Here is a 16,137-nt window from a genome sequence, read left to right on the forward strand (position 1 = left end):
CTGAACTACACTTTGGACAGGTCAAATTTGAGAGGTTTGTGAGATACGTCAAGGAGGCTGTTGCATATATGCACCTGGAGTTGAGGATTGAGGTCTGGGATGGGGAAAAACAAATTTGGGCATTATCAACATGTAGATGGCACAATGTCCCATGTCTTTTACTAAAAGCATCCTGGTTTTCTTTTGGGGAATTATTTCTCCTTCTTGGCTAGTAATCTTGATGTGGCTATTAATCAAAGAGGATGACCTCTTCTGGCTAAGTAGCAAGCAGGGATCTCAGGCCTGGACAGTCAGCATATGCCATCCACATGACCACAGTGATTGTTAAGAGATGCTCAAATGAAATAGGGCAATTCAGTAAGAATTAGCTAAAGAAATTTCGATGGAACAATCAGGAGCAAAGAGTTCTCTTTCTGGCATGATTGCTAAGCTGGTACAATGCAAACTTAGAGCTACCAGGACTTTTTTTTTTTTTTTTACACCACCTTGGGGCCATAGCCTGATAAGAATGAGGTCAAGACAGCAGGAAACAGAGTCAAGTGACAAGGGAGAGAGGCAACATGCTGACGCAGCACTGATGCCCCTTTACTCTGTCACTCCTGAAAATAACTTCACAATCATGTGAATTGATAAATTCTCATTTTGTTTCAGATAGTTCTGTTGAGTTTCTGTTACTCACAGGCACATGATTTCTAACAACAAATGGCATTTAAAGCCCTGTACCTGGATGAGATTACACAGGAGGAGAGCACAGATAGCAAGGAGGGCTGACCTTCAAGACATTGTAATATTAAAGATCAAATAGAAGAAGGGGAGCCAACATTTTGGTTAGATTATCTCTTGTCCTTGTTGACAAAAGGGACCAGAAAGGTAATGTAATTCATCATATTGCACAAAGAAAATCAGTTGGTAGAAATTGATTATTTTTTTAACTGGGTGATAGGTACATAGGGGGCCTTATAGTTGAAAATTCCCAAATTAAAAAATTCATTTATGATTTGGTATTGCTACATCATTCCTGCATCCAAAGGACAGCATCTCTTTGCTGGAGAGCTCTGTTGCAGCTGAGTCATGCCATCGAAGATAGCTATGGTTACCTGCCTTTTCTTGGCACCCAACTTTCTGAGATATGGAAATTCAGGGGGTTTGGCCGGGAAAAGACAGGCACGTGTGGTCTTTTTGTAAATATGCATGAGTTCTCTGTGGTTTTACTGGTTGAGGACAGGGAGGATCTTGGACTCGGGCTCTGTTGGCCCCTGAATTCACTTTGGCTGAGACAGATTGGTGTCTGCCAACCCAGCTCCCCTGTTCCTAACAGTAGCCAGACCGGCATCTTTGTCTCCAAAGGGGACTGTCCCAGTTCCTATGTCAACAGCAGGCTCTGCACCCAACTGATAATTTAAGCAAACTGAACAGGGTTCCAAGTGGTGGGATGATGCATTCCACCCAAGAGGGAGCTGAGACAACCACATGGAGGTTCTGGAGTGGGACGCCAGTCTCAAGGAAGGGAGCAGAGAAATCATAGACATTCATGAATGGCAGGGACTGAAGAACTAGCCAACTAAGAGTCTGCAGTGAGGGAGAAAAGTCTGCCCTTTTAATGAGACAGGGAAGATACAGGGAAGCTCATCCTTTCGTAACACAGGAGAGAGAATGTGAATTTCAAGTCATCTTACTTGATGTGGAGAGACTCCATCCAGTTGTCCCATGACTTAAATACCTATCATTGACTCTGCAAATACAAGACCCACTGATACACAGCCCAGTGAAGCACCTAAGTGCTCAGGCTCTGAAGCCTGACTGCTTGTGTTCATATCCTGGGTTCACCATTTGCTTCCTTAATGATTCGGTATCTCAGTTTCCTCACCTATAAAGTGAGGATGACAATTTGAACCTGGAAAACATTATGGTAAGTGAAAAAGCCCAGACACAAAAGGACCGGTAATGTGTGCTTCCACTGAATATGAGGTAGCTAGAATAAGCAAATCCACAGAGACAGAAAGTAGAATGGGGCTTAGCAGGGGCTAGAAGGGACAGAGAATAGGGAGTTAGTGCTTAATGGGTAGAGAGGTTTTGTTTGGGATGATGAAAAAGTTCTGGAGATGGTTAGTGGTGACGGTAGCACAACACTGTGAATGTTCTTAATGTCACTGAATTGTACACTTAAAAATAGTTAAAATGAAGAAAGTGGTAACTATGGGAGGTGGTGGATATGCTAGCTCGATTGTAGTGATTATTTCACAATGTATACGTATACCCAAATATCAAGTTGTAACCTTAAATATATACAATCTTTGTCAATTATGCCCCCAGAAAGCTGAAAAATGGTTAAAATGGTAATTTTTATGATATGTATATTTTACTATAATTTTTTAAAAAATAACATTGCTGCTGCAAACATAACATTGAGCGAAGAAGTCACACAAGAGAAACAGTGCTGTACCGTGTCAATACATAAAATTCAAAAACAGGCAAACATCCTCATCAGTGGAACGTGGTCATCACTGAGGGTGGTGGAGCCTGGAAAGGGACTTCTGGGTGGGGGCTGGTCATGTTTTCTCTCTTTTTCTGGGGATTGGTGACCTGAGTGGTTGCCTTTGTGAGAATGATTGAGCTGTCCCTCATGTCTGTGCTTTTCTGCATGTATGCTAGACTTCAATAAAAAGGAACCCCCCCTCAAAATGAGGGTGACAATAATGTTACCTCAGAGGGCTATTTTGGTATTCAATAGGTGAAAGCCGATAATGCACCCAGAATAGTGCCTGGCATGTTGGGGATCCCTCCATTTTTAGCGGCCGTATATAAAACCAAAAATGCTTCTACCTCTAGAAAGCTTTCTTGATGTCCCCCTGCATTTGAGATGCCAACTATTCCCTCCTTGTCCACACCTCCTAGGCTTCAAGATACTTTGCATTTGCTCCTCCAGATCCCCACCACACCCCTGCTCTCTGCTTCTGGGTCCTGACCCCCAGCGACGTGCTCCCCCTTGCCCTCTGGCTTCCCTCAAGGCGTGTTGGGCTAGAGGGGCAGGAAATTGGAGGAAAGAGAGTGATGTCAATGTATTTGTTCCCTTGGTGCCCTCCCTCCCGAGGGCCATGTCCCTCGACCAAAGGGCTCAATCTCACGACCCTGAGATCATGACCAGAGCTGAAATCAAGAGTCGGATGCTTAACTGACTGAGCCACCAGGCACCCCAAAGACAGCAATCTTTTAAAAATGAGCTATTGTTACATTATTGTTTATATTATTTTTGATTGTCATTTTAATTTTACACATAATAATGTTGATGATAAAACAGGGCCGTAATAAACTTTACCAGCTATAATGGGTTGAACTGGGGTCCCCAAACAATATGTCCACTTAGAACCTCAGAATGTGACCTTATTTGGAAAATGGGCTTTTGCAGGTATGATAAAGATAAGGGTCCCTAGATGAGATCATTCTGGATTTGGGTGGGCCTTACATCTAATGACAAGTGTCCTTATAAGAGACAGAAAAGAAGACAGAGACCCAGAAGGAAAGCTGCATGAAAAAGAAGGCAGAGATTGGGGTTATGAAGCCCCAGACAAGGAATGCCAAGGGTTACCAGGAGGCAGCATAAGCTAGAAGACAGGCATGGAGCAGACTCTCCCTTAGACTCTCCAGGGGGAGCCTGGCCCTGCCAACACCTTGACTTTGGACTTGTGGCCATCAGAACTGTGAGAGAATACATGTCTGTTGCTTGAAGCCATCAACCTTGTGGTAATTCATTATGGCAACCCTAGGAAACAACAGACCAGCTGAATAACTTGCCAAAAGTTTAAGTCACACCAATTATAAGTCTGGCTCCCTTGGCTCTTGTTGACTTACATCCCTCATTTAGAGAATGTTGGTGGGTCACCATTGCAATGTCTATGGCTAATTAAATGCATAAGGTCCCACAGCAACTACCTTTCACAGGACTAGAGACTAGACCATTGCTTGAATTTTTTTTTAATCTTAGAAAGTCAAATAGGTCCAGAGGTAAAACTGAAAAAACTGGACTTTTATTTCAACTGAAAGGCAGAGTAGCAGAGAATCAGGAACAAGGGATGGGGTCAAATAGTCCCAGATAGGAACCCTTTAACTAAGTGGATAAACGAGGACAAATTACTGAAACTCTCTAGGCTTCTCTTGTTCATTTATAAAGTAAGAATTACTGAACTCCCTGAAATATTATCAGCTAATTGAATGTAGGAGACATAGCCTTGACAAAGTCTTAGCATTTCAGGAAAGGGAGGTCAGAAGAGGATATTTATAGGGTTTGGGGGTCTGGGTTCAAGTGACTTCAAGTGAGTCTTTTCAAGGAAGGAATTGCCCAGAATTGGGCTAAAATCCTGACATTATAGGTTAGGATTGGTGAATACAGCGGGGTGAGGGTCTTAAAGCAAGTCTTGAAGGGTAAATGTGCTTTGAAGAGAACAAGAAATTTGCTCAGGGTGAACAGACTGTTATCTCAGATAAGTTATCTGTAGGAATTTCCTGAAGCAAACAGAGAACTTATTTATTGGTTTATACTCTTATCTTTCCCAGGCAAAGTTATCATGGAACAAATAACGAAGTCATATTGACACAGGGGGTCTCAGTCCTAAGTCCAAACAGCTCTGTCATGTTGATGGCCATTGTCACAATGCTCAAGGCAATGATATCCACTCTGGTGGGCTGCGGTAAGGAGTAAATGAGATCATGGGGCTACCGTGCCCGCCACATCACAAGAACTAAATAAGCAATAACCTATTACTGTTATTATTATTTATTATTATTACCCACTTTTATTTACTTGGAAAGAGAAGACAAATGTAGCTGGAAAGGTTTAACAGCCCTCAAGTCGTTTATTGCCTTTTATAAGAAGCAAAAAAAATGGCTTTTAGTTTTCTTATAATTCAGGAACTACCACAAAGCTGCTGAATTTGTTGACAGAATTTGCATTTATGGAAATAAAGGGACAAAAAGGAATAAAAAGTGAGGGTGCCTTTTCTGTGTCATAATTCTAGCTGGCTTTATATCTGCATCCCCCCAAGGACTCTAGAGTAATCAGCTCTTCACAAGAGCTTACTCTTGCACATGCAGAGGGGTGTCCTAGATGGTGCAGTACATGGGAGTGCAATGCTTTATGAGACTCGGGGGTCTCTGCTCACTCACTATGCATAATGTCAGTTGATGATTAAAATTTGCTCACAAGGAGAAACTACACCTCTTCTGCCTCTGAACATACAAAGCCCAGAGGAATCCCTGAGTGTTGGTACTGGCTATAGAATCTAGAGACCGCATCTGAGTCTCATCCTCAGGAACAGAAGATAACATGGCCAGATGCCTGTCTGACCCCAAAGACAGTGCTCACTAGTGCTCCCTCTGCTCCCTCCACTGAACCCTGGAGTAGTGTTCTAAAGACAGGTGGGGACCACTCTGGTTCAGACTGATAACAGAAATGCTGATGTGAATGAGCAAAAATGCAATGCATAGACTGTGTTTTTAAAAAATAAAATGGCAGGGGCACGTAGGTGGCACAGTCAGTTGAGTGGCTGACTCTTGGTTTTGGCTCAGGTGGTGGCCTCAGGGTCATGAGATACAGCCCTGCAATGAGCCCCTCATCAGGCTCCCTGCTGAGCATGAAGTCTGCTTGAGATTCTTCCCCCTCCTTCTGCCTTCCCCTCTGCTCCTCCCCTGCTCATGCACGTGTGCTCTCTGTCTCCCTCCTGCTCTAAAAGAAACATAATGATAATAATAAAAATGAAATGGCATATAATTTCCAAACCTGCTGTGGATTTAGGAACGAAGTAGTAGATGTACTTAGCTACTGACTAGATAAAATGATATATAATTAACATTTTTTATATTCTTAATCAGTCTGAACATTTGCCCTATACTGCTTTTGCATTATTAATTTACTCAATTTGTTAAAAGGGTTTCCTAAGCTGTGACTTCATTTCAGTTTTGAATTCCAAATATTGGTATATTCTGGCTTAATAATTGAGTGCCTACAGGTCAGGTTCCAGGGCCTTACTACTTAGATCTGCATCCCAGCCTACCACTTTCTGGCTGTGTATAAAAATATAAAGCACTAAATAAGTATAAGGTAATATCATTAACTAAATTCTATTTAGTCTAATTTTTATGCTAAATCGTATTGTTTTCTGGGCCCCTGGGTGGCTCAGTTGGTTAAGCGATCGACTCTTGATTTTGGCTCAGGTCATGATCAATCTCAGGGTCATGATCTCAGGGTTTTGAATCCAGCCCTGCATTGGGCTTTGTGCTCAGCTTGGAGTCTGCTTGGCCCTCTCCTTCTGCTCCCCCTCCCCTCTCTCTCAAATAAATAAGTAAATAAATAAATCTTATTGTTTTCCTACAGTCTTTTACAAGTGTCTGTGCTCCTGCAGGTAGAATTCTGTGAGTTGGAACCAGACTATAAAGACGTACTTGTTGGCATTCAGACCATCTACTATAGACAATATCTTCCCTTAGTTAAGGTAACAGCTATAAATTTTCAATTTGCCCCTGAGTCATGATTCAAGCATGACTCTATGAGTCAAGAAGTTAAAAATTATCTATTTCCCCTTCTTTGTGCAAATATCTCTGATGTAACCTAAGAAAAAACTTGCCTCTGTCTGGGGGTTTCTTGATATTTTAAGGGGGCTGTTTTAAGTGAAGAGGATGAAGGGAGATTATCTTCATAAAGAAAGAGCATGTGCATATAGCCCCTGAATACACACACACACATACACACACACACACACACACAACACAACACAAACTCTATGCTCCAACCAGAAAAGCACTTTCCTGCTAGCAGGTCCTTATTCACGCAGTCCCCTCCACCTGCAGTTCCTCTTCCTCCCACTTCTGCCTGTCTAGTCATACCTAGAATTCAGGGCTTTGTTAAAATCTCAGATTTTCAATGAGATGTATTGAGTGTTCTTTGCTCTATCAATAATCTTTCAGATAGATCCTCCCCTTCCAAAGATGATAAAACTGACAGATTAAATGATTTGTTCAGGTCACCTTTGTGGAATTTGCAGAAAAGTTTAACACGCATCCTTTTCCCCCTGTGCCCCAGGCATATCTTCTCAAATCACTGTAGTCTGAACCAATTGACATCCCCCTCACCAGTCCAGTTCCCTGTCAACGCATACATATCACACGTTGCCATGCATTACAGAGTTCCTTGTGAATAGAGGCCTCCTTCCCCAGAGAATAGCTCCCATAGAACCGTGACCATTCTATCCTCCAAATCCCTCATAGCTTTTAGCGTCGTGTATGCATCCAGCTACAGTAAAGTTTTTTATTTGTTGAATCAGAACGGAATATCCCAAGGATATTTCCTACTACCTTCCCATGAATGAACTCAGTTTTGTATGATTCCACTTTGATTCTCCCCTAAGGAAGATCTTCTGGAAGTATCAAAACCACCATAGGGTAGATGCAAGAGATGGTGAAGATCCAAGGCCTACCGCTGCCTTCTGCTGGCTCTGCGATCATCAAATGCAAAGCTCTCCTTGGAAAGAACAAGGAATAATGGGCAATCCCTTCCAGACAGCTTTTGGGAATGAACTGTCCTTGACGTACCCCGAGTTAACTGTGGTCTGAAGGCCCAAGGCCATTTGCAGCAGGATTTTAATAACTATCATTACTTCTGCCATTACCACCACCCAATAAAAACCATCACTGACTTGATGGAATTATCTTCGGTTGAGCAGTGCCACCGAACTCCAGCGTGTGACAGAGCATATGGTCTTTGACAACAGCATTATTTATCAAAGGAGGATAAAAATCACAGTGGCGCCCTGCTTTTCACAGGAGGTAATGTCTTGGGGACAAGACAGCTTCAACTCAGCTTGGGTTTTCAAAGACACGGCCCCCGTTTTCCCACAAAGCACTTCATAAAAGTGAAGATGGAACACATGCTGAATGGGATTTTCAGAATAATGAAAACCCTACAATTAGGAAGCAGTAGTTAAAATTATATTACCCCATAAGAGCAAAGCTTAGTAACAAGTTAATGCAATTACTAATTCAGCTTTTCTAGAGATAGAAGCAAACAGGGCAATTAAATCCTTAGTCTTTATTTTTTCAGGGGCTTAATGAAAGGGAAATAAATGAGCTGGATCCCCTTCTTCTTACCTCTGTCTCTGCTGTGCCATCAGGGGATAGGTTTCCCACCTCCTCTCTCCAATCCTGTCTGAAAAATAAAACAGGCCACCGCTGTGAAATGGATTATGCCCCACAACTTTGTACCTGGACTAGAAGCCCTCAGTTTTGACAAAGATTGCCAAGAATTTTGCATCACTAGCGGCTTCCTATTCCCTCATTAGCCTGCTTATTCTACTTAACAAAAGATTCTCTGTATGTTGATTTGCATGTGAATGTCCACACACCCTGCATGCTTTGATTCTGTCCTATCCCCGTACATGGTAGTAATCTAACTCGCCGTCTTTACCTTTTGTAACCCTTCTCCCACACAAACCCGATTCACTCCAGACAAACGATGGACCCACAATCTCCGAAACACAGTTGTCACTTTCTGATGACCTTTATGCATACCATTCTTTATTGCAGAGCCATTTCGGAGAAGGTACCAGATGAAGGTGATTTCTCCTAGCTGCATGCTACATTGGAGGAGCACACTGTCTGATAGAGTGACTGGCAGCTCACTGCCACAAAGAGGACAGATGAGACAGGGGCTCAATTCTTTGATGCTAAGAAAAAAGCCCCCAAACTCACCTATCTATATGTAATTATAGCCTTTAGTATCCAGTAGTACCAAGCCAAAACAGTCCCTGTTTGGACATGCATCATTGTAAATGAACAGCCAAATTTAGTAAATGGTTGGCCAATTCTGAACACAGAATAGTGACTTCTGGGTGATCATTTTTTTTTTTTTAAGATTTTTATTTATTTATTGAGAGAGAGAGAATGACAGAGAGAGAGCATGAGAGGGTGGAGGGTCAGAGGGAGAGGCAGACTCCCTGCTGAGCAGGGAGCCCGACGCGGGACTTGATCCCGGGACTCCAGGATCATGACCTGAGCCGAAGGCAGTCGCCCAACCAACTGAGCCACCCAGGCGCCCCTGGGTGATCATTTTGATCAAGCTGACTCACACATTTCTGGTTCAAGAGAGGTGTTCAATGAGAAGCCTGAAAACTGTGTGTAAACGGGACCCAGATTTATAAACAATTAATTTAGATAAATTAACCTGTATTTTACTGAATGTAAGGTACCCCTGATAATAAGACACACCATCATTTAATATGTCCTGGAGAAAAATAACACAATTAGAGCATGCCACCACGTTTTCTTATTAGAAAGAAGATGCATGCCACCACGTTTTCTTATTAGAAAGCTTCATCTTTTGTTATGTTAAATTTATTTGCTACAAATAGGTATTTATTAAACAACACAGGACCAGGATATGAACATCTTTGCCAAGTTTCCATATGTACCACAACCATCATCATGTCTGTCATTGACGAACAGTGATTTTGATACCATCAATTGTCTGATGCACCCTGATTTCAAAGTTGTTGAATTGTAAGAAAATGGGCTCTTCGGCATTGATGAAATAGGGTACCTGTATTCTTCAGATGAGGATCTCATGCAATCAACAGCTTCTCCTCACTTGACATCAGCTCCAGCCCCAAGTGACATATGGATCTTGTCTGTGCTCTTGGAGTCTTCCTCTTCCACTGTCTCCCCCTCCTTATGCTCCGTGATGGTCCTCCCAAGGCTACGCCTCACACTGGCCTACTCCTTGGCCAGTTATTAAACTTTAAGCTTTTTTTTTTTTTTTCAGTTTTCCAAAACTCCTTAAGGCTTACAATTGTCACCTTATTCCTGCCATTATTGCTCTTTATTTTTTTCTTAAGCCTTTTTTTTTTTTTACATCAAGAAAAATTTCCTTTGATTAAAAACCTGTAACTGGGGGCGCCTGGGTGGCTCAGTTGGTTGAGCGTTTGCCTTTGGCTCGGGTCATGATCTCCAGGTCCTGGGATCGAGCCCCGGATCAGGCTCCCAGCTCATTGGGGAGCCTGCTTCTCCCTCTCCCTCTGCCTCTCCCCCTACTTGTGCTCTCTCTCTCTCTCTCAAATGAATTAAAAAAAAAAAAAAAAACCTAAAAAAAACATGTAACTGTCCCTGTTCTCTCCCAAGAGGCTTTTAAGAGGTATGCAAAGATTTGGGGCAGAAAAGAACAATGATCCAGGTGCTAGTTCAAAGACTGTCCCTCCCCCACTTCCAGGAACCGCCTAAACACACCCTCTCTATTAGCCTACCTTTTTTTTTTTTTTAATTTCAATTTCTTTTTTTCTCTTACAGCTACACAGCAAGATCAAAGGAACACCTTGTCCCTGGGCCTTCGGCACAGAAAAGCCTTTAACTCCTTAACTGGTCATCATCCCAGTTATTCAACTGTCTCATGACCCCGAGGCCAGAGTGAGCAAGATGGCTCCAGGCACCTTACATCCTCCCACACACATACCCATCCCCCTAGGTTAACTGTTACTTTTTTCATTTACTTTGTTCCACCTTCAAAGAGGCTCTTAATATTCATGTTAACCTGATTTCACCTGTGTAGAAACATTAGGGGACATGTGGGCATTCTGTGATATGTCCTGGTTCTAAACGTCCCCAAGGGTGGTCCTGACCCACTAAAAGTAAGTTTGCTTCAGAGCCAACTTAAAATATTCATTTACCTGGCTCCCTAACCGGAGGTAATCTTACCCTTCAATGACTAGTGACAGTGCTACTCTTCCTATTCAATGTTTATATACAGTGTTGTGCAGAAAAATGTTTCACAACTGGCTGGGGGTGGAGGGAGAAAATTTTGACTTTGTCGGTTTGGGTGGTATAAATACTGCCACCATGGCTGATTTCAAGCCACCAACATGATGTCACTAAACACAGTAAATAGACATAACTTCACGAGTAGAGCTAACAGTAAAATGTAGGAAAATGATTAGGAAGTGATGAGGGGTTTTTTTTTTGGTTTTTTGGTTTTTTAAGATTTTATTTATTTATTTGAGAGAGAGAGAATGAGAGACAGAGAGCATGAGGGGGAGGAGTGTCAGAGGGAGAAGCAGACTCCCAGCTGAGCAGGGAGCCCGATGCGGGACTCGATCCCGGAACTCCAGGATCATGACCTGAGCCGAAGGCAGTCGAGTAACCAACTGAACCACCCATGCACCCAGAAGTGATGAGTTTTGACAATTAACTGTCTTTGTTTTTAATATAGTTTCTTTTGTTATAAATTATACCCAAACCGACAAAGTCAAAATTTTCTCCCTCCACCCCCAGTATATCTGTCTAAACCCAAGACTATTAACATCTACCAAAGCGTGTCTGTCATAGTTAGAAAGTATTGGTAAAGTCTGTGAAAATTCTCTACGTATGTCACCAAAACCACGATTATCTCATGCCAGAGGAGTTACAATTGAATGAATTTTAGCTTTATATGCTACAGTGACATCATAGACATAGCTGCATACCATGGAGTATGCATCTTTCCAGACCTTTATATTTCCCACCCCTTCCCATACCCCTGGCAGACATCATTAATGGATCACTACACTCTTCCTCCACTGAGTGCTACTGTTCTTCCCAACAGGGCTCTGTAGGAAACACTCCAAATCCTGGCCCTGTGCTCTAAATGGAAAATTAGGCCTCTTGCAGGAAGGGTAAGGGCTACATGGGCCTAGTGCGTTATTTCAGGTTCGTTTTGATGGTGTTACTTTCATAGAGTTCACCTTTTGAAAATCTTGTTGCCGATTGTTCCCCACTGTAAACCCCAAGGTGTAAAGTCAAGAGCTTTACATTGGCTTTGGCTTTTCTCCCCTCCAGCATTGCACCGGGGAGGTGTCATATGTCTTGCTTTAAACAGACCAAATTGTTCACCGTCACTGTGGTCAGCAAATGTACATTGTAGAAGTCCATTATTTAAGCTTTCCTGGCTTTTTGCCACTACCACTAGAGAGCTCCACATAAAGGGAAAGGGGGTAAAACTAAGGGGAAGCCATTTTCCTTTTCAGTGTCTTCACATGCTTTCTCTCTGCTTAACCTTACCATCCAGATCGGGAACTCCTGTCCTAACCTGCGCCGCCACCTTGGACGCCCCCAACAGCCAGCCGCTTCCCACAGAAACAGAAACATCTCTTTTTACTTCCCTGTACCTGTCCCTCTCCTCCGATCCCAATCACCTGACATTCATCTCACTTCTCCGTGTCTTTCTGCTCCCATTAGATTGTGAGTCCTTGAGAGCAAGGCCAGGCTTTGTGTCCCCATGCCGTTGTGGTACCTAGCACACAGTCGGTCCTGTATAATAAGCCTTTGTGTGTCACATTAGAGACCCGATGTGCTGAAAGTCACAGGCCTCTCATTCAGGGTGAGAGAAATGAAAACCATACCATGTCATTAAGTTGTAGCAAATTTTCCCCAAGTACTTCGGCATGTGCTTGGGCCCTGCTCTCTAACTCTTCTTACCATGAAACAAATCCCATATGGGCACTGGTCTTCAGCTCTTCCGCTCGGTAGAATTCAGCTTCTTGACTCTGCATCTTTAGAAGTCTGATACAGAAAGAATCTGCACGTCATTCAACCTGATGCTGTAGTAGTTTTCATTGACGGTCTCACGGAAAAGCCGGGGGGACAAGCTTCTAACCAAAATTACTTCTGCCTCGGGGCGCCTGGGTGGCTCAGTCACTGGGCGTCTGCCTTAGGCTCAGGTCATGATCCCAGAATTCTGGGATCGAGCCCCACATCGGGCTCCCTGCGCAGCGGGAAGCCTGCTTCTCCCTCTCCCACTCCCCCTGCTTCTGCTCCCTCTCTCGCTGTGTCTCTCTCTGTCAAATAAATAAAATCTTTAAAAAAAACAAAATTACTTCCGCCTCCCTCCCTCTCCCCGTCGAAAATTCTTAGAGGTGTTTTTTTCCCCCTGTTGACTTTAATTATGTTCTCCCAATAGCCTTTTGAAATTGGGCAAGCTCCTGGGAGCATTTTGAAAGGCCCTGTGAGCTTCCTGGTCAGCATTTTCAATCTCTAATTATAACTTTGCATGATGGCTTCACTTAATACTTGTCAGGTGGGGCTGGGAGTAATTGATGGTTTGAAACTCAATCTTCAGTAGCCACCACCAAGGTATTGAGGCTTAATTCCTCTTATGTTCTTAGAGAAGCTGCTGAAAGCAAAGAGTAAATTTATGCTATCCTCCATCCTAGGGAAACACAGGGATTTTATAGTGTAGTGAAATATTTATAGGAACTTTAGAGCTTGTGAGGCTCAAGGACTGAATTCACCTTACTCCTTCATTGGCACACTTGCTTCCAGGGAAATCTATCATGGGGTGGTCTGGATATGTGACTTTGGAAATCCTGCTTTTAATGAACAAATGAGGAAAGGTGTGTGGTTTTCTCTGGAAAGCACATTTTTCTCGCCCACTGCCTTCACAAAAAGATAAAAATGTGCTAACATACAGAATAGAAATAAAGGGACTATTTTGAAACAGAGACAGAAGCATTTTGACTGGAGAAAGGACCATCAGTGACGTTAGAGGATTTCTTTAATACAAAGAATAAGCTTAATTTTTTGTTTAGAAGGAAACTTTGTGTCTCAATCTTTAGTTGTGAGTTTCTGTTTTACCAAATTCTATTCTTATTGCGGGCTTCACTATCTTCTCTTCACCTTCCCTTAATCCTTCCATGTTGCTTTGTTGGTATTTATTGTCCTGACAAGCCATCTTATTCCTTTCCATGCTGCCTCTTTCACCAAATGTAAACCAAGGTAACTTCCTTAGCCCATTCCAGATGCTTCACCCATCCATCCACTCATTCATAAAACATAGGTCAGCCATTGGCTAGATGTGGCAGGTACAAACACGGAGCAGTCCCCACTCTCAAGGAACTCTGTTTAGTGAGACTGTTTGGAACCAGCTGGCAACATTACAAACTATATGAAATGTTTAAGCTGTGTTCAGATTCTCAGTGACTATCATCATTCCTCCATGCTTGAGGGTTCTGATTAGCGGACTCATACGTAACACTAACCTAGTGGACAAGATGTAACTATGATTCCTTGACCTGAATATAGAAGCCCTCAGCGTGCCAACAGTGCTGGGAAAGATCACTGAGGGAAGACTGATAGAAGTCTGGAACCTCAGCAAAGAACAGGCAAACAATTCATAGAGAGTTCCACTTTCCTCTAGTTAACAGGTGTAGGTAAGATACCATGTTCCCAGGGATTAGGCTTTTCCCACAGCAGAGCTGTAGCAACCTATTATAAGCTTACCTGGAATGACTCACATTCCCTCTCTTAACATTCTCCCTGGCCAAACTAGCCAGGTCTGGGATAAACCTCAGGGCCCACAGTGGAATTCTGATATCTAGCTGCAGTATTGGTAGCCCAGCCCAATCAGAAACCACTGTTTTTATGAAGTAAATGATCCTTAATGCCAAAAAGCACACTAAGATGTCAACTGAAGCAGAGGCCTACCTCCAAAGTAAAGAGCTTCAAAGAGCATTCCAGATTTCACCTCACCCTTAAGCCCATACTTGAAGTCAGCATCTATGTACTGCTAATGATTGTTAAATTAAAAGGCAGTCATTTAATGGAGCATTTTCAGTATCCAGAGTTAAGTTGCCTTCTGCCATATGGCTTTGGGCATGAAGTGATTAAACTATAATGTCCAGAGCTTCTGCTGCTGGGCTGTTTAATGGTGCTATGCATCATGAGCCCTGAGATGACAGGAAATCTGTTTTGTTTCATTCCCAGTGGAAAGTGAGTCCTTTTGGCCTACAGGGGCTTAAACCTTCTTCCAGTTGCTATGACTTGCACGCTCATGCTGACCCTGCATATAGCCAATAGCTGAGACAGGCCTGACTCTCAGAATAGAGACAGGAACCTTCACTACGCAGCCATTGCCAGGGTTTTCAAAAACAGAGAGAAGTACAATCTGGGGCAAGAAGCAAGAGCAGAAGACCCAGCACAAATTGAGATAAGGACAATTAGGGGCACATTAAATGGGCTGCAGCCTAGAGCAGTGCGAAGGCTAATCCCTTAGCTAATGGGAATGGCTTACCAGGCCTTGATCACATCTCATGTGCCAGGCACTCTGCTGAGTATTTTAGCATATATCACTTCATTTTTTTTTTTATAGCCCCCGTGGAAAACCATGTCAATGGTTTCTTTTTTTTTTTTTTTTTAAGATCTTATTTATTTATTAGACACAGAGAGAGAGAGCACACACACACACAAGCAGGGGGTGCGGCGGGCAGAAGCAGAGGAAGAAGAGCGGGGAGCCTGATGTGGGACTTGATCCCAGGATCCTAGGATCATGACCTGAGCTGAAAACAGTCGCTTAACCAACTGAGCCACCCAGGCACCCAGCATATATCACTTCATAATCTTCCCAACAGCCCCTATCAAGGACATACTATTATCATCCCCATTTTACTAATGGCAAAACTGCCTTAGAAGAATTAAGTAAGTTGACCAAGGTCACAGCTAATTAGCGGTGGAGCTAAACTTCAAACTCAAGCCTGCTTGACTCCAGAGCCCAACTTTTTTAACCATAATGGTGGTTGAACATTTCTGCCAATTTCTTTTTTTTTTTTAATAAAGATTTTATTTATTTATTTGTCAGAGAGAGAGGCAGAGTGAGCACAAGCAGGGGGAGCTGCAGGCTCCCCGTTGAGCAAGGAGCCCGATGCGGGGCTCCATCCCGGGACCCTGGGACCATGACCGGAGCCAAAGACAGACGCTTAACTGACTGAGCCACCCAGATATCCCTGCCGGTTTCTTAGTTAAGGGTAACTAGGGGTGAACACCACTATGGGTATTTTTTAGTTCCTTGTTTCTAAATATGATTAGTAAACTATGTATGATCCTTACTTCAATGGGCAGACAGTCATTTTCAACATATCCTTTTCTTGGTTTCATAAAACCCGAAGTTAAGGAACCATTTTAAGTGCTACATACAGACACCCGATCCAGCAAACTGTACCTGACTATTATCAACAAGATTCTGGAACTCAGAGAGGGCAAAAATAGATAACTATCACCTGTTCAGAGTTCTGCCTCAATATGGCTTATACTTTGTCAATGTGATAGTCATACTTTTAGGAATATAACATAATTCTA

This window comes from Phoca vitulina, unplaced genomic scaffold (assembly GCF_004348235.1).
Source record: "Phoca vitulina isolate PV1807 unplaced genomic scaffold, GSC_HSeal_1.0 scaffold19, whole genome shotgun sequence".
NCBI lineage: Eukaryota > Metazoa > Chordata > Mammalia > Carnivora > Phocidae > Phoca > Phoca vitulina.